This window comes from Gekko japonicus, unplaced genomic scaffold, assembly GCF_001447785.1.
Source record: "Gekko japonicus isolate JY-2015 unplaced genomic scaffold, Gekko_japonicus_V1.1 scaffold119, whole genome shotgun sequence".
NCBI lineage: Eukaryota > Metazoa > Chordata > Lepidosauria > Squamata > Gekkonidae > Gekko > Gekko japonicus.
The window spans coordinates 1627609-1652315 of record NW_015163606.1 but is presented as its reverse complement, the minus strand read 5'-3'; the positions used below and the strand labels follow the sequence as shown (position 1 = coordinate 1652315).

Sequence of the window (24707 nt, the reverse complement as noted above, 5' to 3'; positions counted from 1 at the left end):
AACCCGGTTCTCCCAGATTAGAGTCTTTAATCACTTAATCACTACACCAAACACTACACTAAACCACCAAGCTTCAACAGTAAAAACAACATCAACTAACACATGAATCATAACAACCAACATACGAGGGTGGGCAAGCCGGCAAGCCAGGAAAAGAGGCAGAGGAATGTGGGCCTGCTTAAGTAGCCCCTGGGCACCTGCGGCCTGTGCCCGCCCTCTGACGTGCTGCATGACGTGGCACGCTGAGGGGAGAGCCAGCTCAGCCCTTTTGCATAGCCTGAGGGGGCCATGAGGCCAAACAAGCCCCCTTCCAGCCTCCCCTGCCTCCTGGACTGCAAACAATGGCTGAGGTGAGTCTCTAGTCATGCTTTTAAAAAGCAATCGTAAAAGGTTTTTTTGCAGTTTAATTTTGAAGATAAGCAAAAGTGAGCCTTTAAACCTTATTCAGAATCTTGCCCATTCCTCTTAACGTTTCTTTATGTCTTCCCCCCCATCTGCAATAGCCTCCTTGCTCAGTCTGGATTAATACTTTTCACTGCAAACAATTAAACACACACACACACACACACACACACCACAAAATAACAGGCAGTTAGGGACAAAAAAATTGCTCCCTGGCATGGACCTGGTGTCTCTTTTTGTAAAAATTATCATCAGTCGTGGTACTTCAATGGTTTCTGACAGGAACAGACAGATTAGCTCATCAGCCATTCAAGATGGACATGGGTCCAACTCTTAGAATGTCTCTGGAAGATATCCCTATGATAGATTGCACAGCTATGTGATAAATAACATTTATCGTGCACCTTTTTCTGGCCCACCTGCACTTTGCCCATCCATTCATCCATCTCAGCCAAGGTTACTCCTAACAAGCTACTTTGGGCCTACTTGGAAGCTTTGTACTGTTTTACAACAAAAAGATTAAAAAAAAGAAACTGGTAAAGCCTTTCTTCCGTTTTTCTCTCATACAGTATGCAAACTCAGTTGTGCACCTACAGAATATGACTGATGCCGGTCTACGTACTACAGTTGCCATGTGCTCCTGAAACAACTTCTGTTTGGTGGCCCTAATGCATATTAGTGGTTTCCTATGCAGAATTCTCGCACTCACATAGAGAACGTCCACACCCATCGACGGATGGGTGCTTGTGGTAGCAGCTGGTGATCGGGTAGAAACTCTCTATGCCAGGCAGGTAGTCCTTGTAGAGAGACTCTTGGCATACAATGGCTGTTTTGTGTAGCATCCTGGCTTGATCCATGAACAGGGCAGAGCTTGTGAAGCAGGACTTCCCTATACCACTCCCTCCCACTAAATCCCACTGATCTGCTCCCTCCAAACATTTTTGTTCCTGGGGGTCAGCTAAGGTTGCCAACTCTGAGTTGGGAAATTCCTAGAGATTTGGGGGCAGAACCTGGGAGGGCAGCGTTTGGGAAGGGGAGGAGAGGGGTCCTCAGCAGAGTATAATGCTATAGAGCCCCCAACCTCCAAAGCAGCCATTTTCTCCAGGGGGCCTGATCTCTGTAGTCCGGAGACCATTTGTAATCCCGGGAAATCACCAGGCCCCACCTGGAGGTTGGCAACCCTACAGGGTTGTTGTGAAGCTAAAATGGTGAAGGAGAGAATGGTGCATATTAAGCTCTTTGGAAGAAGGGTGGGATAGAAATGAACCAATAAAAGAACTGAGTAAATAAAACAAGCCTTGAATTTTTGTCTGAAGAAACAGCATCTGGATTCACTTTGGAATTTTTTTGGGGGGGGAACCCTGATATCAGTTTGACAGTTCTGAGATGTACAGAAACCTGCTAAGGATTATGGTTGTATTATGGTAGTATCAAAATTATGTTTTTACCTTCCCTTCCCTCAGAATTTTTATTCACCTGAACAGGAGCCAGACTCTCTTAGGTAAATCTTTCCAGCTGACCATATAGAATCCCTTCTTCCTTTCTGGCTCACTGTCTGACCCTACCTTAATAGTCTTATCAATTTCACTTACTGGATCTCCAACCAGCTTTCATCAGTGGCTGATTATTCCTTGTGGACTCTCCCCCCCCCCTGCCCCCAACTTGACTTGCTGGTTGGGCTTGTACCATCCAAGGAACCGCAGATGTCCCCAATTCCAGACAGTGAAATGCTGAAAAAAATACATAATATATTTAAAAAGAAGCCTGTCTCCTTTTTCTGTGTCACTTGAAAGATCAAAATTAGTTTTATTTATCCTTGACACCAGGCAACCAAATCTAGACTCAGAAACAGATGATCCAGTCATAAAAGCTGGATAGGTAGTAACCATACCAGAAGTGGCAATTTTCAGTTTCTAACAATCCATGTCCAATCCTTCAAACTGAAGCTTTATCGTGCCTCTTTGGGTATTTTTTTTTCTAGAGAGCAGAAAATCCTCAGTAGGAAATGCTATTTAAAGTCCCTGGCCCAATATTGAATCCTCTGATTTGGCAGTGGCAGGTTTCAGCTGCATTTTCTGGGCAGTAACTAACTCAGCAGCAAATTTACTCTTTTTTAATACAATGGCAGCGGTACTTGGAAGTGAGAAGAATGAGTGTGGTCCGTGCCAAAATTTAAATGGAAAAAAAATCTAACTATAGTTGGTCTTTAAAAAAAAACCCTTGTTGACAGCCCATAATACTTGTACATAAGAGACGAGAGGTTGCGGGAGTGAACACAAGGCTCCTCTGAAACAAATTATCAGTGTGTCCTGGAAATGGCTTGGTCAGAAACGAAAGAATAAGGATTGGCTTAGTGCTTTTACAGGTCCATCAGTTCTGTGATCATTCTTCTCAAATGATTTCACCAAATTTGCAGACAGGTGTGTTCCAACAGAATGGTTAAGAAAGACATAAAACATTTTGGAGGTGCACATTTTCTGCCAAGTATTAATGGAGAAAAATTATACAGCCAACTTAATACTTGGTTCCTACATTTGTCCGAATGAAACCACTCTGGTAACATGGAAATGATGCCTGAGTTAACTCCTCTAAAATGATATGAAATAAATTCAGATTTTTAGGGTGGTGCCTAGGGATAACTGGAGTTCCTTTTGAGTGAACTGTTTTTTAAACACTTGGAAACAAAATTTACCTCTGATCTCTTTATCTCTTCCTGTTATATGTAATTGCTTAGAAAACATCTTCCAAAAGGAGTGGTATTATCAGTTTATGGGACATTCAAGTGTCTAGCAGAACTAGAGCAGGACCAGATTTTTTCTGTTATTTCCAGTCTTCTACTTTTAAAAATAAATCTTATTTTTTAATAGTCTGCATTGTTTTGTGGACAGTCTTTATGAACATGAACACATGAACCTGCCTTATACCGAATCAGACTTCTCATCCATCCAAGGCCCATTATGAACTGACAGCTTACTCTGGAGATTCTGAGCAGTCAAGCCTTTAAGCTTGACTTTGGACGTGTTTTCCTGCCGTTCGCACCATTCTTTTTTCTCCATTGTATTCTGTACCTTTATTCTGCACCTACAACCAAAAAACTCAGTTTTTCTTAATTGTGGTGAGAACGTCACTTGTGACATGGGAGGGGTGGCATCCAATGTTTTTTAAAAAAATTATTAAAACAAGGAGGTGCCATTGTAGTGCTAGGCTTCCGGAGATTGCCAAAATACTCCCCCCCCCAATTGTTCACTAAAGCATTAAATGGAAAAAGGTTTACAAAGCTTTCCCATCCAAGTGTCTCTCTGTCTTTACAAGTAAGGTCAATTCCATTCCATGCTGATGATCCCCCTTCCACCACTCACTTCTCCATGCCCGCGCCAACTCCCACCACCAACTCAGGAGGCTACTTTGGCACTAGCACCCCCACTCCATGCCCACAGTAGCTGTTGCCATGCCCCAGCAAGGTGGTGACTGGAGGAGTGGCAAGGCCCTGCGGGAGCCCACTGAAGGTGCTCAGGGTCGGGGGTCCCAGGCAGGTGGCAGAGCAGCTACCGAGGTTCTCAAGCAGAAAATTGCCCTTTTCCCTTGGCCCCTTTCCTCGGGTGAAAGTATGGGCATGATGCAGAGCCCTTAGAAGCCGTGGCTTTCCAATTGGGCAGTAAAGAGGCGCCGTGGGACTGGAGCTCCTGGACAGCTCCCATGAGCGTGGGGTGGGGCTCAGCTTTTGCCTCTTTCCTCCCATGTGAGGCACTCAGAGCATCTCATTTCTTAGCAAGGGGAAGGAGCAGCAGGATAAGTGAGGCTGCCTCTGGAGGCACTGCCGGTACCAGCTGTGGCGCCATGGGGGAGGTAAGGTGGGGAGCAGGAACAGCCACTGTGAAGCTCACTTATCTTTTTGCCAAGATGTAGTAGATTCTCTGTGGTTATATGTATAAAACCACACGCGCACACACACACATACACACACACACACGAGGGGGAAATGGAACTTGTACTCCAATGAAGGGGGAGGATGGCCGAAGGTGCAGGATGGGTGGAAGGACCTCAATGTGGGCGGTGGGCCGGCCTCCGAGGGATGGGGAAAGGGTGATGGGAATCTGAGGGAATCTGTATGCTTTAGAAGTAAGGCAGGGGAAACACCAGCACACAACCACTCTCAGAAAACCCAGGCAAACAGCGAACGAAAAGTGAAATGAGTGCTGAAGGGAGGAAAAACAATGCAGAATGAATCCTCCCCCCCGACACACATGCACAACGAAAGTGATGGGAATGCAGAACAACAAAACCCAATTGACCTGCACAGTGACAGTGAGGCAGAACACCAGTGCATAATAGGCCAAAGTCAGTATTGTCTACTTTGACTGGCAGCAGCTCTCCAAGGTCTCAGGTGGAAGTCTTTCACATCACCTCCTACCTGATCTTTTTGGCCGGAGATGCTGGCAATTGAACCTGGGACCTTCTGTATGTAAAGCAGATGCTCTACCACTAAGCCACAGCCCATCCATGCTTACTTGATTTATTTATTTATATTATTTATAGTCCACCTTTCCCACCTGGACTCAAGGCAGATTACACAGAGCGAGTCAATACAATCAGCAGGATGGGGCATTCAGTAAACAATGCAATAGGATTAAGGTTATAGAACCAAACAGAAATTTGAAAAACAGAAATGAAGCAAAGCGTAAAAAATGACATGACACATTAAATGAAGCAAAATTGCACAGTAGGATCCTACTTACAGCAAACTGTGCACAGTAGTAAAGACCGCAGACCCTAATAATTTATCCAAGTTAACTTTGTGAATCATTTTGTACAGTGCTGCCCTATGAAGTGCATGGAAAAAGCCCCCTTGAATAACTCAGTTTTGCATAGTTTGCAGAAAGCCAGGAGAGTGGGAGCCTTCCTGGCCACCTCAGGCAGGCCCTTCCACAAGGTGGGGGCCACAATGGTTGAACACACACATAGGGGCAGTGGTTGATTTTGCCCATTTGCAGGTTGGCACCTGCAGAAGATCCTGCTCCAATGAGTGAAGCTGTCCTGGTAGAACATAAGGAGAGAGGCGGTCCTGCAGATATGAGGGTCCAAGGCCAATATTTTAAATTTAGCCCAATAAGTGATGGGCAGCCAGTGAATTGACTGTAGAATGGGAGTAATAAGTCTGCTCCATCTAACTCCTGATAATAGTTGAGCTGTGGCATTCTGCACCAACTAGAGTTTCTGAGTTGATTTTGAGGGGATACCAATGTACAGTGCATTACAGTAGCGTCGTCTCAACGTTACCGTGGCATGGATCCAGGTGGCCATATCAAGGTAAGGGGCCATCTTTCAGGCTAGGCTGAGTTGGAAGAAAGCCTTTTTTTTTTGCAACTGCATTAACTGAAGAAGTGTGCATGCACATGGAAGCTTATACTGTGAATAGAACTTTGTTGGTCTTAAAGGTGCCAGTGGACTCAAACTTTGTTCTGTTGCTTCTCCAGTAATAAAGTTGGGTATATTCCCAAGGTTCTTAACTGAGTCAGCAAGGATCAGCTGAACTCCATCAGAAGTGGGAAGCACAATGTCCTTCCAGATCTCTGCCTTCTCAACCAGCATTACTTCCGTCTTTCCAGTGTATAGTTTACTCTTAGCCATTTAACCACAGCAGCCAGGTAGCAATTAATAATAGTTTGGGTTTTTTAATGGCTTGTTTTGAATTGTTAGCCACCTCAAGCAGGACTCTGAAGAGGTGGCATAGAAATATCTATATATCTAATAAGCACTCTCTTGTTTCTGTGTGGATACTTATTTCCACCAACAGAGGGCTCACTCTCCCCCAATAGCTTTTCCTACATACTCAGGAGCCTTCCTGGGACTACAGAAAAATCCAAAAAGTTAAAAAAAACCCAAACCCTTCAGTGATGATTGAATTCCCACCCCCAACCTTTTGAAATGCCCTCCACAGGGATCTACTGCCACTCACTCAAGGGAGGATTTGTGTTGTTCCTTAGATAATTTATACTACAAATATCACCATATTGATCATATTCAATCAGATAGGTAGGCCCAGAGTTGCCAAAAATGGCAAGCATATGCTCTCCTAAGCCTGTTCACTTAGAAGTTTCATTGACCCAAATGGGACTTACTCCCTACTAAGTGTGTTTAGGATTGCAGCCATAGTGTGGGAGCTCCAGGCAGTAATTTGATTACTCCCAAATGACTCCAGCTGCTGGTGCAACTTTAAGCAGCTTTTCTGTCTATAAACAGCAACTTACATTAGCTGGTGGAGGTAGCCTGGAGTGTAAAAATCATGGGAAATGCTCACTTGCTCCTTAGTGTGTCTACCCTATAGGAATCACCATGTTGCTGTTTTTGTGCATGTAATGGGATATATGAAGTTATAGACCCATATTTCGTTGGGTTATAGACCCATAGCTAGTTGGGGTTGCTTTCTAGTTTTATTTGGATTATGTTTTTAAACTGAGATTTGTTAATGTTAACTGTTGTTAGGTGCCTTGAGACTGCCTGGTAGTGAGAGGTGGCATATAGATCTAATAAATAAATAAATATTATTCAAGGGCGTTATTCCTAAGCATACCAACAAAAAACATGTTTTTTAAAAAAAATAACATAAATTTACGCTTGTAAAAATATGTATTTCAAGTCCAAAGTAAAAAATACACATTTTCAACTCAACCCTACCAGAAGTTTATTTATTCAGAGACTTATATCCTGCTTTTGTCACCATTGGGGACCCAAAGTGGCTTACAACATCATCCTGCCCTACGTTTTAACCTCATTGCAACAATCCTGTGAGAGCAGGCCATGCTGAGGGAGCAGAGTGCCTGGTCGAAGGTTACCCAGTGAGCTTCCATGGCAGAGTGGGGATTTGAACCTCCCAGAACCTAGTCTGACAATCACTATGTCGCATTTGTTCTTTTTGCTTTGCAAATAGTCCAGTGAACTCCATGCTCTGAAAAAGATTCTTACGCTGGCAAAGAGAGGTAACCCAGATGACCTTAAGCAGCGGCTGGACAAACACTTGTCAGGGTTGCTCTAGGGCTGATCCTGCATTGAGCAGGGGGTTGGACTAGGTGGCCTGTATGGCCCCTTCCAACTCTGTGATTCTGTGATTCTTTCAGGAATTGTTGGGAGACATGGGCTGAGCAAGCACAATAACAGATAACTGGATGGCATCTAAAAGATTATAGCAACCATTGTTTCGCGTGATCATCTCAGAAATCCTAACTGAGAAGGAAGGCACATGTGAGGAAATACCAGGTGAAGAATTCCTGCGGAGAGACTGCAGAAAACCTTTAATCTCCCAGGTTCGTCTCCGCTATAGTGATGTTTCAAGGCTTAGTTGAGCTTTTAGGTTTCAGGATTTTCAGTCCTGCACAGAAGTCAGCCCTGACAGAACAATTTATCAGTAGAGTAAGTATTCACTAATATGTGTAATATTAATGGCCATCTCCTTTTTATGCATTTTGGTTTCTTCGTATCGGATTAAACATTCATATACCATACAGTGACCTCCTCATGGTAACTGGATTTTCTTTAAGTAAAAGCTCAGAGGGAGGGGGAGAAGTGTGGTGGGAGAAGGAAATTGACCGTAGCTTTTTTCCTGACAATAAATTATATCCAGTCCTTAGATTAGTCACACGAGGCCGGAAGATCGCCCAGCCCCAATATGTCATAATGGGTTGTGGCATTATACCAGCATCTAGAATCCTTGCATCCTTAGGATAGTAGATGGCCAGATTTTTGAATTTACCTTTTAGTTTGCTTTCACTGTAGATATGAAGCTTCCTCCCCCTCCCTTGCCCATGTAGGACTCCCCTTGTGAGACACTGACGTAACCTCATAAATTGCTGGACTCTTATCTTTACCCTTTTGTGGATACGAACAGAAAGCATGCACAAATGGGTTGGGGTACCATCCCTATGAGGAACGGCTGAAGAGTCTGGGACTTTCCAGTTTAGAAAAGAAACAACTAAGAGGGGACATGATAGAGGTTTATTAAATTATGCACAGGTGGAGAGAGTTGACAAAGAGAACTTTTCTTCCTTTTCCCCAAAGAACTCAAAGGCATCCAATGAAGCTAAATGGGCAGAAGATTCAGAAGAAGATTCAGGACGGACAAAAGGAAGTACTTCTTTACACAGTGAGCGATTAAAATGTGGAATGTGGAATTTGCTTCCAGAGGATGTAGTGATGGCCACAGGCTTTAAAAGGGGATTAGAGAGTTTCATGAATGATAGGTCTATCAGTGATTGCAAGTCATGGTGACTAAAGGGAACCTCCACGTTCAGAGGCAATATAAACCTCTGAATCCCATGAGGCAACACTAGGGAAGGCCTCAGCCTCTATGCCCTGTTGTTGGACTTCCAGAGGAACTGGTTGGCCTCTGTGTGACTACGGATGCTGGACTAGATGGATTGCTGGTCTGATCCAGCAGGACTCTTCTGTGCTCTTAAATCATAATTTATCACCTTGACCTCAGCACAATGAGATCACTGCAAACTCTGGAGAGCCAAACTCTGGAAAGCCATTGGGTGGGTTGTACAGTATTTCCAGATCACTTATGTATCTCCCAGCATAACATGTAGTTTGGCCTTAAGGCCTGGTTCACACATGCAATGGAATGAGGTGGCAATGAGGTGGCAGATGCAAGATGGCAAGACTGAACCACACCACTGCACGTAAAGACCACATGTAGAGGATCACAGAGGATCACATTCTCAAATGTTTCCTAAAAACTCCTTTCAAATAGAAAACCAGCACAGCAAGCAAAGAGACTGTGTATGCTTTGCCTAGAGCCAGGTATGTTTGCCTAGAACTTTGTTTTATATGAAAGCATGCTCAAAGGTGGAATCTCCCATCAACAGTCTAAAGTGCTGCAATCCATTCTGCCCTCTGACTGTCACTTCATTGTCTTGCCCATGTGAACTAGGCCTGAGACTTCAGGACGGGGCTAGCTACATATCTGAAAAAATGGATAACTTTATGCTCTTGGCCCTACCGCTATCCTACTTTAAGCAAGTGCATTACAGAAAAGACGTGATTTTGAAAAGGAATGAGGTCCTGTCACCTGCCTATGTATGATTAGCAGAAGAAAAAATGTGGGTGCTGGAGACTGTAAAAGGGAGCAACTGTTGCTATACAAGGGAGAACTAAAATCTGCATTTGTTACAGACTGAATGCAAACTATGTCATTATCCCATGGATATGATTTGTCCCCTTCAGCTCAGCTCTTTGGATTACCTAAGAATGAAAGCTGCTGTTTCCTGTCTGTCAGGTCCTGCATAAAGCAAGACCTTGTTTCCAATCCAATCCTTTAGACAAAGCAAAACTGCATACCATATTGGTTTGGGAGCCGTGCAATGATAAATTCCCACCGTGTTTTAGTTGCCGGATTTGGATCAAGCTTTATTGAAAATGTCCAAATGGTTTGAGAATCAGGTAACACCTGGCTTACCCATAAAGAACACTACTGCTGCTGTTCACAAAGATCTCACAACACTTTATATTGCTTTACTATATTAGAGAGCAAATTGCCCTTGCAAAGCAAAAAATCAAACTAGACCCTTAATGAAAAGGCACTCAAATCCACTTTTGACTGCAGCCCATAAGATACAAGTACCTCTGGAAAGTGGTTTCTACATGAAACAAGATTGCCAAATATATTGTTGGTCATTTCTGGGTCCAGGCGTTTTATCGTTATCAGCCGAGCCATTGGCTGTTCAGTTTTTTTTTAAAATTATTATTGGTGAACAAAGTAGGTGTAGCCCAATACAACACTGAAACGGCTTCTACAACTAAATAATTGTTTTAACAGAGGCAACTCTATAGCCAGCAGTTATTGATGCATTGGTACATTCACTCCCTGCCTGCATATGTGAACGTGTTTAAAACAACATTGTCATTATGCAGATGAAACACTGTGCTCATTGCAGAAGAAACAGCAGCGGCATCTGGCCTTAGTAATGCACACTTCACAATTCATATGAAGGGAGAAGTTCCTACAGAGATTATATTAGTAAATTATACAGCAAACATGGTTATTCATTGTATCTTGAGGGCTTGGCTTTGGATCCGGATGGTCCAGGCATACATCTACCAAGCCGTAGTACTGGATGAACACTCATTCCAACAGGATGTCCCTAGGGACCAGTAGAATTGCATGAATGTTGCTATTCCACACACAGTATATAGCTGTTATCCATGATCCACCCATTTCACCATGCCAACTGGAAATTAACAGTCTGATTGACAGAGGCGAGCATACACAGAGAGACTTGATTTTAAAGAGATTGCTTTAAAACAAAACACCCCCACCCATTTGTAGCTATTTGACAATGTACCTATTCTTTTACTGTGGTTTTTTGGTGTCATGGGCTGCATGTCACCCTCAAGACACAGATCATCTTCCATGTGGTTCATTGTCGGGTATTAGTTGGGACTCTGGTCCCAACAGGAGAGTTCCTTTCCCACACAATAAATGAACTAGGTGGATTGTTGACCTGATAACTGTGCCATTTTGGACATTCCACTAAAGATACAGCTGTGAGTGAGCTCCGCTTCCACTCCCGTATTTGCATCTGCGTGTGCCTTGTTGAGAGATGCAAAACTCCCCAGTTCTCACAAGAGATCGAAGTAGTGGCAATGAAGGCAATCTGCTCATGTTTCTTTCCCCTTCTGCAGAAAGTGTTAAGCAAAATCAGACAGATTTCTTAGAATTTTGTATCTTCAGGTTCTGGATGTTCACTATCACATAGCCTTGAAAACTGCTGTTATTTAGTGGCTAGAAACTTACCACCTTTGTAAAATGGGTGATACAGTTAACCATCCAAAACCCAAAACAATGCATGTGCTGCTTTCTGCCCACAACTGTATGTGTCTGCAGCACTTTTGAAGGCCATGCAAACTGCAGTCTAGCTAAGACCGCAACAATTGCCTTCATTAGCAGATACAAGGCAGCCAGTCCAATATTCTGTTTCTAATAGCTGCCTAGCTGGTCCTTTTGGGAAGCTCAGAAGGAATGCATGACTGTGGCAGCGAAGTCCCTGATGTTTCCCCCAAGCATTATGTTCATTATTTATGTAGGGCTGTCACTGTACATGGTGCTTCGCAGAGTATAATAAAAAAACAGATATGGTCTTGCCTTGAAGAGCTTACAATTCTACAAGTGACAGGAAGGGACGAAAGAGTGAGGCAGCTACATATATTCAGGTTTCATTTCGTCTGAGGCTGAGGGGGTAAGTCATGGCTACTCTGGCCTCTGACCAAGGGGATTTGGCTTACCCATTGGCATTGGTCGATCTACCTTTCATGAACATGTCTAATGCCCAGAAGAGTTCCTGTTAAAATTAAGGTCTTACGTGGAGGGCATGAGGGAAAGAAGTATTTTCTCTTAACTTTTCAAAAAAAAATAAATCAAAATATATATGCTTTTGCTAACGGTCAAAGTCTTGTTACCATTTCCCCCCTCCCCAAATGAAGCAATTCAATCCATGCTTAATGTGACTATATATATTCACTCTAGTAAACCTGAAGCTGCCTGATTTGTCGCTCATGCATATATCTATATTCGGAAAAGTGGGTAAACACTGCATGGAGTATATTTTGTGCTTCCCTGGTCTTGGACAGATTAGCAGAAATTAAATTTCACACTAATCTGCCCAAGACCATGAGTGCCACATTAAGATCTAGGGTAGTCAGTTAATTGTAAAAAAATCCTTCTGTTTGTGTTATTCATAGAACTGGTGACTTGAGTGTTGTCCTCTGTAACTGTGTACTAGAAGACTGTCTGTTGTCCCACTATGTGAGTTATCTTAAATGTGCTAAGGGCTGACCCTCCCCCCCAAAAGAATTTTCCATTCCTTCTAGTGGCTAATGGCTCTCCTTTCTCTTTCCTGTGTCTCCCTCTGTTAAATCTTGGATTGCAATCTCCTGTGGGCAGGGATCCCCCTCCCTTTTCTCATGTTATTCTTCAAAACTACATTTCAGAAGGTAGTCAAGTTGTAGGGATGCCAGCCTCCAGGTGGGACCTGAAGATCCCCTGGAATTACAGCTCATCTACAGACTACAGAGATCAGTTCTTCTGGAGGAAATGGATGCTTTGGAGGGGACATTGTACTCCATTGAGGTCCTCCACAGGCTCCATCCCCATATCTCCAGGAGTTTCCCAACATGGATCTGGCAACCCTACCCCCCCCATCCCCTGTGGGTGGCCAGGAGGGACCTGGCAACCCTACCAAGTAGGTCTGCAGTAGAAGGGCAAGGTTCAAGTCCACTATCACCTTAGAGACCAAGAAAGGTTTCATAGTATAAGCTTTCAAGAGTCAAAGCTGCCTTCATCAGATACAGTAGGATATAGTTAAGAACATAAGAACATAAGAGATGCCAATGTTGGATCAGGCCAAAGGCCCATCCAGTCCAACACTCTGTATCACACAGTGGCCAGAAATACCAGTGCCATCAGGAGGTCCACCAGTGGGGCCAGGACATTAGAAGCCCTCCCACTGTTGACCCCCCCCCCAAGCACCAAGATGACAGAGCATCACTTGCCCCAGAGTCCCTATCTATACCTTGTGGCTAATAGCCACTGATGGACCTCTGCTCCATATGCTTATCTAATTCCCTTTTGAAGCCGTCCATGCTTGTAGCCGCCACCACTTCCTGTGGCAGTGAATTCCATGTGTTAATCACTCTTTGGGTGAAGAAGTACTTCCTTTTATCCGTTCGAACCCGACCGCTCAGCAAATTCATGGAGTTTCTTGCTGTATTTGACAAAAGGGGCTTTGACTATGGAAAACATATACTTGAAAAACTTGTTGGTGTCTGAGTAGGATTGCCATCCCCCCGATGGGGGTGGGGTTCCCCCCAATTTCAGGGGGCCCAATCTGCTGACCGCCAGCTGTTTGGTGGGGGAGCCCTGCCCCCAAAGAGCCCCATCACACATTGGATGCTCTAGCATTTGGGTTAAAACTCTATGGTGCCCAGCACGATGACATCACTTCCAGCACGAAGCACACATGCCAGAAGAACCTGGGATCAGGCAGGAGTACCCCCATCGGCAGCCAGGTAAGACCTGGCAACCCGGTGTCTGAGGTGTTGTCTTGTATCTAGCTGTTTTAAAGCTACGAACAGCAATAACATTTTAAAATCCAAGTTGGATAATTTATACAGTCTCTGGGCTACTTCAGTCTCTATTCCAATAACTAGGGATGCATTTTGCCATGGAAACTGAGTCCTCCTCCATGAATGGTCAGGATACATAATAAACTTTCTTCTAGTTAAAATATTGTAGTTAGTGAGTAGATATAGAGGAATTTCACATTACCCTTTTAAAGCCGGTTTGAAGCCGTTTTTTTCCGTCGTAGAATAAACCGGTATGGGGCTGCCATTTCACACAAGGCTTTCCCCTACCGGTAAACAGCTGGATCTGAAGGGGTTTGACATTTCAGACTGCACTGCTTTTTCCCACTTTTTCCTGCCGTTTTTCGCCTGCGCGGGCGATCTCTGGCTTTTTAAAAAATGTTTGCTTTAGGGCGCTATAGTACTATAACACAACACTCCAGGCATTCCAATGGGGTTGCTATAATCCTGTTTTGCTGTTGCGTTATAGCTCTCTAAAGCAAACGTTAAAAAAAAAAAGCCGGAGATTGCCCGTGCGGGCAAAAAACGGCGGGGAAAAAGCATTTCGGATTCGGGAGAAGAAACTGAAGACTACTTGGAAGTGGTTTACAGGTAAAACGGTTCAGCCCCATTTCCTGAATGGGACAGAAGCGTTTGTGTGTGAAAGTACAAATATATTCCGGTAGGGAACCGGCTCTAAAACGGTTCTGTCTGAAATGTCAGACCAGAAACCGTTTAGAAACTGTTCCTGAACCGGAACATATCACCTGTCTGAAATTCCTCATGTTCTGGTGCAGCCAGAGCATTCCATACAAATCCCAAAAGATAAAATAAACATACATGTAGAGCAGGGGAGGGGGTGGGATTTAGGTTTGTTATAGCTATTTTTTAAAGAGCCTTGGGAGCCACCAGTCATAAAATGGTGGCTTGGCAGGTGGAGCCAGTGACAAAATGGTGGCTTATACAAAAATTTCAGTGCTTCAGAATGGGTCTGCTGTAGATAGGGACAACTTCCTTCTGCTGCTTTCCTAAAGGAAACCACCCACTACTCCAAATTGTAACTTGCCCTGCAAAGGAAAAATACACAGTTACCTCTGTGTTTTTTCTGGCAGAGGCTAATAGGAACTTTGAGGAAGGAGGAAAGAGTTAACAACATGCTCCTTTCCCATCCACAGTAAAGGTGCATGTGTGCACAAGTGAAGGAGGAAGACAGGACTGTACTCTTTGGAGTGCCCTGGGCAGAGACTGAGGAGGGGGGCCCCATGCCCTTTACTAAAACCAGTCCCCTTTCTTGCTTAGTGACACGTGTGCCTCCACGTGCCTGTCAGTCCTTCCCCCATCCACTCATATGCTCTCCGACTGCCTGTGCTCACAGCTGTCTATAACACCTACATGCCCCTTCCCTGATGGTGCTGGGCAGTGGGTATAGCTGGGCATGCTACCGCCATTGCCAAGAGAAGTACCACTCACATGCTCTTCTCCAGCAGTGCTAGGTATCTGGGATCGTGGGTAGCAAAGCACTCACAAGCAGGCAGAAGAAGGGTATGTATGTGGGTATCAGGAGGTGTGTGGGCATCCATGGCAGTGAGCCCACCAGAAGCCCTGGGCCCCAGCACCTGCCCCACCGCAGGATATGTTGGCCCTGTTGATGTTGGCCCTGGAGGAAGAGGAAAGGCAGATAAGAAAGGGTGCTGGTGCTGTCATTTCCCCATCCAGATGGATCACTTCAGTGACATTAAAGGGTAAGAAAGTGGCTACAGCAGCACTGGAGGAATGCCAGAGAGCTTCTTTGCTTCTGCCCATCTCTGGTGTAGACTAGAGTATCCTTCATTCACACTATTAGAAGTTTTTGTTTCCACGTATAGAAAACTAGCCATATTTTTAATTACATTAATTAATGTATGTAGGTCCTCCAGGGACAGAAAGTATTCCTTTAAAAAATCTTTTCTGGAGAGCAACTGTATGCACAAGTTCTGTCTACACATGTGGTTGTACATCCAGGTTGACATAGGTGTGTATAGTTCCTAGCAAGAGCAATATGAATACACGCGACCAGCAGCAGTATGTAATTTCATGCAACCACGGTACATAAAATCCTTCAGCAGACTGTAGCAACTAGGTGATTCTTCCAGTATTAAATACAATCTTTATTTTTCCAGTGAAAAGTCTACTACATGCCTATGGAACGGACCGTACCAGTAGCGCATTTTGTTTGGAATCCCCCATGTCCTTCTTCCCTTGTACAGGCTTCATATAATGCACATTACTAAGTTAAAACTGAGTAAGTCAAGTACATATTTTTCAGCAACAAATTCTACTAAATCCATTTGATTGCTATGAATTGCAACCAGGAATTCACATTAAGGTGTTAATGGTATATATAGTTGGTATTGGGTTTTCATGATGAGATGCCTTGGTGCTTATCTGATTTTATTGTAATACCCAATGTAAATCCTTACACAGATATTCTATTTTTGTTGAGAAACAAGTACTGACAGTTTACTGCAAAATGACAAATGAATGCTGACATTTTATTCTTACGTCTTTATAGATCAGTCTAAAGGTTAAGAGTCGTTAATGTGGGCAATCTGCAGTCTCCATATACATAAACAAAATATTCATTCCGGGATAACTATATACGTCTAATGCCATTCACAAGAGATAAGTCAGACTGAAAATGGGGGATGTGATGCAAATTTAACAATCTAAGTCTGTCTTTTGAATGGCTTGATTGATAGGCGGTGTGATCAAATCCCTTTGTCATTTGGTTTGAAAACAAACCATGGACAGGAACATCCTTCCATAAATCAAGAGCCCCTCATAACATCACCTCCAACTATTACAATCACTGGCCAGTCAGTGATTTGGACTTTCCAGTTACATTATGACTGCTGCAGCCAGAAGCCAATCAGTAATCAGATGAAGAATTCTTCTTGACAAGAGTAGATTTCTCCCCTCCCCAGCCACATCCAAACACAAATAGCATCGCACTAAAAATAAGCATAACACATTCCATATTTCTGTAACGTGGATAAAAAAAATAAAAATCGACTGTGTTCATGGGATTCTTTCACTCATTGACAAGAGTACTGTTATGGATTACAGCTAGCAGTAAATTCTGTTCGCCCCTTTTGCTGTTCCTTAAGGTCCCTTGACATCCATGAGGGGCATTTGGGGGAGCATTTGGGGAGGTGACAAATTCCCATTTCCCTAATAGAGATCCTTTCCATTAAAATAAATTGCTGCTGGATTCAACCTGGATTAAAGTCTAACAGAACTCTGTATGGAATATCAGAGTGTTTAATGGCTTAAAATTCCACTGCCTATATTTGGGCTTCAGAAGAAGAACAAAGTTCATTCTCAGAGACTGTAGTCCAGCAAATTGCTCTGTCGTCTGTAGAGGGCACCTGATGGTGTGTTATGCACCTTATTACCCCCCACACTAGCTCACCATTGGTAAGTTCCATCAGAAACTTGTGGTTTTGTAACTTCCTCTGTGACTGTACCGTATTCTTTCTTGGCTGGCTGCGCAAAGCTTTCCCTGTTCTGGGATTCTTCTTTGAAGCTCGCTGTGCCTTCCTTTCCTTTGCCATTGATACTTTAAGCCCTTTTATGGGATTCTGGGGTTGTGCTCTGTTTTCTCTTTCTCACACAATAATTTTTAATATTAAGAACATAAGAAGAGCCCCTGCCGGATCAGAGACTTGGTCTACTTAGTGCAGTATCCTGTCTCTCACATTGGCCAGCCAGTTACTCTGGGGGCATATATTGGTTTAATAAGCTTATGAAAAAAGTTGCTAGCCTTCTTTTCCAGGAGAAGTAATGTGGTAAGATCAGAGAGAAATCGGCTTAGGATTTTTAACTCATTGGCTTCTACCCTACTTATTTGTACTATGAAGCTACCTTTATGCTAGTCTGAGACAGTATTGCATTCCTGACCTTTATGGCCCAGACTACCCGGATCTCAGAAGCTAAGCAGGGTCAGTCCTGGTCAGTATTTGGATGGGAGACTCCCAAGGAAGTCTAAGGTTGCTGCTAAGAGGTAGGCAATGGTGAACAATCTGTTTGTCTCTTACCTTGAAAACTCTACAGTTTTGCCTCTAGTAAAAGGACTTGATGTCTGTGGACAGTTCCAGCACTAGATGAATGCTCTGAGTCCCCCTGATGAAGCCTGCATGGTGAAATGCGTAGGGACTTTGTACAATAAAAAAATCAATCATCTATCACCTGCCTCCCCCCCCCTTTTTGTTATGTTGGCACATTGCTGGGCGCAGCCCATTTTTTCTTCATCTTAAGCTTTTGTACCAATAACATGGGGATAGATTTCCTTCCACAGGCTGTCCAGCTCTGACCTGGATAGCTCAGGCTAGCGCAGTCTCATCAGATCTTGGAAGCTGAGCAGTGTCGGCCCTGGCTTGTATTTGGATGGGAGACCGCCAAGGAATACCAGGGACATCACGTGGAGGCAGGCCATTGCAAACCACCTCTGAATGTCTCTTACCTTGAAAACCCCACAGGGTTGCCATAAGTCAGCTGTGGTGTGATGGCACTTTCCACCACCACGACCACCACCAGAGACTGTCCCAGGAAACTATCAACAAACCTAATACAGCATAAAGGATTTCATAGACCAGAGCATGTTTTCATGCAAGGAGCTTCTCCTAAACCGAGAACATCAAGCAGAAAAGGGGAAATTCCTGCATCTGACATACGGGCACAGTGTTAGTTACAGACTGTGGCCTGTTGGGACAGCACTATTAACACCAGCCTGTGTGAATTAGGCAGTGAATTAAAGCATACAGGGGATGCCAACCTACTTCTTCTTGTTTCTAATTGATTTACACAAAGAGACAACAGTTACAAAGCTAAAAGCAATGCCACAGAAAGAAAGAAAGGGGTTTGCTGAGCATATAAATGTAATAGAACCCTTCCAAAGGTCAAGACAACTCTTTTGGCGTTCTTTTAAAAGTTGCCGTTGAAACGAGCGATTCCATGATTCATTTCAATGGGAGGTGTGTTGGTATTAGCCAAGGTTCTCGAGGCTTGACCTGAATTTTTATGTGGAAATTGTAAGATGAAGTAGGCAATTCTCTGAAAGAAAGCAGTAAGGATGGGGCTTGGTACACACTGCGGTATTAACTACTCCAGCTTCAGATAGCCCTGTTGTTCACGCTTTCAAAATGCTAGCAATTTGCATCAAACTGTTTTGCTGTAATGAAACAAATCATTTGGGTGTTATCGGGGACTGGATCACATCTCTCATTCAACTGCTGCTGATTGTTCCAAATGCCTATAGAATGTGCTTGAACTCTGCCTTTTCCATATCAGCTTTTGAAGCCCGAAGTCTGTCTTTATGAGGGTAATGTGAGAATAACTAGCGAATACTACAGGACAAAGTAACACCACATTTCATTTTTTTTAAAAAAAATTGTAACCTTACAGGGCGAAGCAGAACTAAAAAAGCAAAGGACCTGCAAGTGTCTCCCATTGGTTACTGGCAAACAAAACAGGCTTTCCAGCCATTTGAAAAAGGACTCGACTTTAACAGTGCTTGCTTAGGAGAGTTATTTTCATTTCTCATGGCTATCATAGCCTAAATTACTAATAAATAACTGATTTTTCAGCTGATGCGGCTTGCTAGAGCAGTGCAAAATGAAAAGAGAAAAAGCGAGGGGGAGGGAGGACTGTGTTTTGATGGAACAGAGAGAGAAATGTGTACTGCTATTATTTCAGTGGTGTTTGGAGGCGTTGAAAACAATTAAAGCAAGTCCTGATTGCTCTCAGGTTTACACAGATATTAACCTTACTCACACTATGGAAATTGCGTGTTGACAATAATGGGTCACTTCAGGGCTTGGTGATGTTACCCTGAGAATCAAGGGAAGCAGATACAGGCGACCATTCACACATGCACCCCAACTCTGCTCCTATTAGGACCTGTTTGTATACATGGGTTGAAGGCTGGTGCAGCATTTTCCCATAAAATAATGAGACCGTTGTTTTAAAAAGCTGAATTAACTACAAAGGGACAGACTGAAGGCAAGACAGACAGAGAATTTAAAAGGCAATTGGCAGTCAAAATTTATTTATTTATTTAATTTATTTACTCCATTTATACCCCGCCCTCCCCGCGAACAGGCTCAGGGCGGCTTACTTTAGTCGGTACCCAGTACCATAAAACCATATACAAAAGTTAAAACATTTTAAACATTTAGAACAATCAGATAATCAAAGTACTAGTGATAGTAAACGTTTTTCAGTAATTAAGATGGCATACTATTGTCCCGGCTCCGATGGGGCGGGCCTCCCCCACGAGCCCCCGTTCAACCCCCACCCAGAAGGTCCCCCACTCACCACAGCCGCCAGCAGCATCGGAGGGAAGCCCCTCAGTCCCGAAGCAAGTGAAGACCCCTACGACCATGTGGAGGGAGTCAGGGGCAGCAGCGAATGCCCCAGCACGAAGGAAACCCGGCTGCTACCTCATAGAGTGCGTCCCTGTGTACGTGTCGATAGGCGATGGCCTCCATGCTCACTGCCTCGGGCAGGGTCGGAATGCCCCCGCACCTGGCAGAACGTCGGAGCTCTTATAGAGAGGCAGGGCTACTTGTGAGAGACAGCCCGGCATCCTGTGAGAGCGGGAGACAGAGTGGAGGGGAAGATAAAAAGGGGAACAGAGAGGGAGACCGGGGAGGAATAAGGGCGGAGCAGGGGACGGAGATGGGCTGACCTCCGGTCGAAGAGAGACACGACAGGACAGGCGTCTCCACTGGCTCTTGTGGGCGCAGGTTTGCCTTTGGTGAAGTAACCGGGTAGCCGGCCCATTCTGAGGTCTCCCGTTCCCCTTTAAAGGGGTAACATTAGTGCGGGACGGTGACTGGGGGTAGGGACTCCCCACCGAAGCGGGCTAGGGTGCCACAACTATATAGTATATGAACAATTGTTTCCGAGGCAGTGATCTTTTGGCATTGCGCAATGGTATGGCTCAATCTCCAGGCTGGGGCCAACCCATAACCACAGATGTTGGTGGTAGTGGTGTGGCGGCTCCTAATTGAAAGCCTGCTGGAAGAGCTCCATCTTGCAGGCCCTGTGGAACTGTAAAAGATCCTGCAGGGCCCTGATCTCTTCTGGGAGCTCATTCCACCAGTATGGAGCCGCCACTGAAAAGGCCTTGGCCCTGGTGGCAGCAAGCCTGGCGTGCTTAGGGCCTGGGGTTTTATAGGGGTTGCAGTATCAAGGACTAATGATGACAACAATACTGCATTGTGCATACATATATTCATAAATATTCTATAAGATATAAAAATACATTCTTAATCAAGTATAACAATTAATCCATGTCTTTACAGATGATGTGATGGACGAAACTCTCCGGAATATCTTCCGTTTCGCAAGACTTCTTCTTACATCAATCAACCTATCAATTACATTTTACAGCCATTATTATATCAAGGAATAAACCAAGCCTCTAATTACAAAATGCTACCACCATTTCATACATACGATAAGTTGTCTTCATCAAGTCATAGACACTCCATAAGGATTCAAAGATTTTCTACAATAAATTTTTACAAATCTATTAATACATGTTTACCAATAAATTATTTACTATAATAACCATATTTGTGTCTTATTTTGCCGATGTACAAATGAATAATATTTATTACAACATATTTAGGTCTTACCACAGAAGGGAAACCTGGCTTGAATACTGCATTAGATTTGGCATGCTTCTTGTAAGTACTTAGATAACATCGGGTGAGTCTCGTGTTCTAATAGATTGTAAGAGTATCCAGGCAATTCTTTGATCTTTAATTATTTAATTGTATGAAACGGTATGATGAAGATATGTAATTAAATGCATTGTAGTACCTTAATAGTAAGTTTTCTTTGGTGATTATATTGATTGAAATGGTGACAAAAATTTATGGAAGTTTAGACCTTTAAGAGGATGGTTTAAGAACACATAGGAAGGTATTCCTGGTAAGGTTGTTCAGCCCGTGATTTACTGTGAAGTGTGAGGAGAAGGAAGTTCTAAACAATTGGGCTGGGCGTGAGCTCACGGACGCAATCATAGCCGCATAGAACTCCCTCTTTGTGGCTTTGACAGCCATCTCATAGGATCTCATAAACGTCCTATAAGATTTTCTTGTCACTTTGACTCAAGCATGGAACCACCATCTCTCTAGCCATCTCAGCTCCCGCTTCATAAGCTGCAACTCCTGGGTAAACCAGGGAGCAAGCCTAGTGCGGGAGCACAGAGGGCACCGGGGAGATATCTCATTGATGGCTGCGGAGAGCCGACTCTGCCAGTCCTCCACAAGCTCATCCAAAAAGCTACCGGGGGGCATTGGATCCCACAGAGCCATCTGGAGCCGCACTGGGTCCATCTGGTTTTGCAGGTGAGCTAAAATACGCTCGCCGCCGAAACAGGGTTGGGGCTGAACATTCAAACGGGCCCTCATGGGCATGGGGGTCCGATCATGGGACTGCCAAAGCAGTAACCCAGTCCACTGTTACTCCCCCCCACAAAGATCAAATTGAGCGTGTGCCCAGCTTGGTGAGTGGGGTGTTACATATTGGGAGAGTCCCAGCGCTGCCATGGACGACACCAGGTCCGTTGCCCGAGTAGAGGCTGCATCATCAGCATGGACATTGAAATCACCCAAGACTATCAGTCTAGGGTGTTCCAATGCCCAGCCTGATATGGTCTCCATCAGGGATGGCAGGCTATCAGCCGGTATTTGGCAAGTCCAAGTACTATCACTGGTTTGCCAGGAGGAGCCTTAGGAGATGTAGCCACCCTTCTTCACTGGCACTTCTGTTCCCTTCCACTCTGACCATCTGCTCCATGGCACAGTCATTGAGAGTATTGACCCAATCAATGTGTGAGTAGTTAAAATCATCTATTACGACACAGTTATTTCATCTAACTGCTTTCCTTAATTCTTTTGCTGTTTTTAAGTTTCAGGCTTTTTATGTTTTTAAGTTTCAGGCTTAAAAGAGCCAGTTTGGTGCAATGGTTAAGTGCACAGACTCTAATCTGGGAGAGCCAGGTTTGAGTCTACACTCCTCCACTTGCAGCTGCTGGATGACCTTGGGCAAGCCATAGTTCTGTCAGAGCTGTCCTTGAAAGAGCAGTTCTCTCAGAGCTCTCTCAGCTCCACCTACCTCACAGGGTGTCTGTTGTGGGGAGGGGAATGGAAGGAGATTGTAAACCGCTCTGAGACTCCAAGAGAAGGGCAGGGTATAAATCCCATCTCCTCCTCCTCCTCCTCTTCTTCTTCTTATCATTCTTGAACCTTTGATCTGGTGGGCAATAACAAACTTCCAAAGTTAAGCTTTGTTTTGACCCCACTATTTCCACCCGTAACATTTCTGTAAGTGAATCTATTTCTTTTAGATTCTCAGTTTGTATACCCTCTCTGACATACAAAGCCACTCCACCTCTAACCCTTCCCTCTCTGTTCTTCTGATATACTTTATATCCAGGAATCACGGTATCCCACTGATTATCCTCATCCCACCAGGTTTCTGAAATGCCCACAGTGTCTATGTTCTCCTTGTACACTAAGCATTTCAGCTGTCCCATTTTACCTCGGACACATCTAGCAATCGCTTATAAGCATCTGTATTTCCCCAGAAATGTTAAGCCTGAAACTTCCCTCCTGTAGACTCTAGACCTTGTCAGGCAGTCAATGTTGTTTGTCACCTTGTAAAGGTCCAAAAAGCATTCCAGTGCCTAACAAACTAAACCCTTTCCTCCCTATACCATCATCTCATCCACACACTGAGACTCCTAATTTGTGCCTGTCTGATCCCTGGCTATTAAGAGCCAGTGGTTAAAAGCACTGGACTCTAATCTGGAGAACCCGGTTTGATTCCCCACTCCTCCAGATGTAGCCTGCTGGGTGACCTTGGTCCAGTCAGAGTTTCTCTCAGCCCCATCTATCTTGCAAGATAACTGTTGTGGGGAGAAGAAAGCGACCTCCTGGTGGCACCTGGTATTTTTGGCCACTGTGTGACAGAGTGTTGGACTGGATAGGCCACTGGCCTAATCCAACATTGGCTTCTCTTATGTTCTTATGCTCCCTTATGTTCTTAAAATGGATGTAAGCCACTTTGAGACTTGGGGTAGAGAAAAGTGGGGTCTAAAAACCAACTCAACAGGGAGAGCACCATGGTCCTGCTTAGCATGGTGGGAACAGGGATCATATATCAGGAACAGACATTAAACATCTTGGAACAGCCTATGGAACCCAGCATTTTCAATAGTAGAAGAGGGCTACCCATCTACAGCAAACATCTCCCATATGAGTTAAGTGACCCATACTCTGCCTGCTTCTGCCCACCCTTGGCACCTTAGCAGCAGCCTTCCCAATCACCTCCATCAGAGATGCTTGGCATCCAGACCTATAGGTGAACTAGAGGGCAGAGTATCAGAGGGGATCATGAAGTGACTTCCCTTTTGGCTGGCTCATGGCTGCATGGCCAGCCCACCAGCCTCTTTCTCTCCCCTTGAAGAAGCACTGCCTGTTGGTGCTTCTCCAATAGTACCTGAGCCCAGTTGTTGAGAGATGACTGAAGTCTTCCCTTCAACTGCTCCTGGCCCTATGTTGGCACTGTGCAACACGGGGATCCTCAATCCTCTGGAAGTTCTTCCAGACCAGGGAGGTATAGGGGCCCCAAAGCTTACTAAAAGGTGCAGGCACTGCTAGAGCCGCCTCCTGTGAAGGGATCGGGGCAAACACATCATGCTGGGGGGTGGGGGGAATGATGATGAGATAGCAGCATCTGAGGGTGTGCCTTCATTTCTTCCTCTGGCACCACCTCCAGCCTGACTCACAATAATCTGCTGCCCTTGACTGTTTCTTTCTCAGCACTAACATGCAGTTGCCTATATAACTTTTTTTGTTGTTGTAAACCTACACCCAGGTTTTCTTCAATTGGATTTTTTTTCATTCTAAAAAAATCTGATTTTGACTTTTTAGGCTAAAAGCTGGCTATTTATTTTTTTTTAACCTGCAACCCGTGATGGAAGTATGGAACTCTTTTTAAAGCCTTATTTTATTTTTCCTAGTGTACAAGCAAAGCCTATTTTAAAGAAAAAATTAAGCTAATTCCTAGTCTTTCTGAAAATCTGACTTCATTTGGAAGCCTGACAAAAGGCTAGGCCTTTTTGTTTGAAGAACACT

At 44.2% G+C, this 24707-nt stretch overlaps 1 long non-coding RNA gene across 1 annotated transcript; it reads left to right on the top strand.

Annotated features, from left to right (window-relative positions):
• The first annotated feature begins 292 nt into the window (after nt 1–292).
• On the top strand, nt 293–21039 carry LOC107107069. The gene is made up of 3 exons (XR_001482385.1): nt 293–350; nt 8455–8539; nt 20862–21039. It is a non-coding gene; the product is annotated as an uncharacterized LOC107107069 (long non-coding RNA).
• The last annotated feature ends 3668 nt before the right edge of the window (nt 21040–24707 follow it).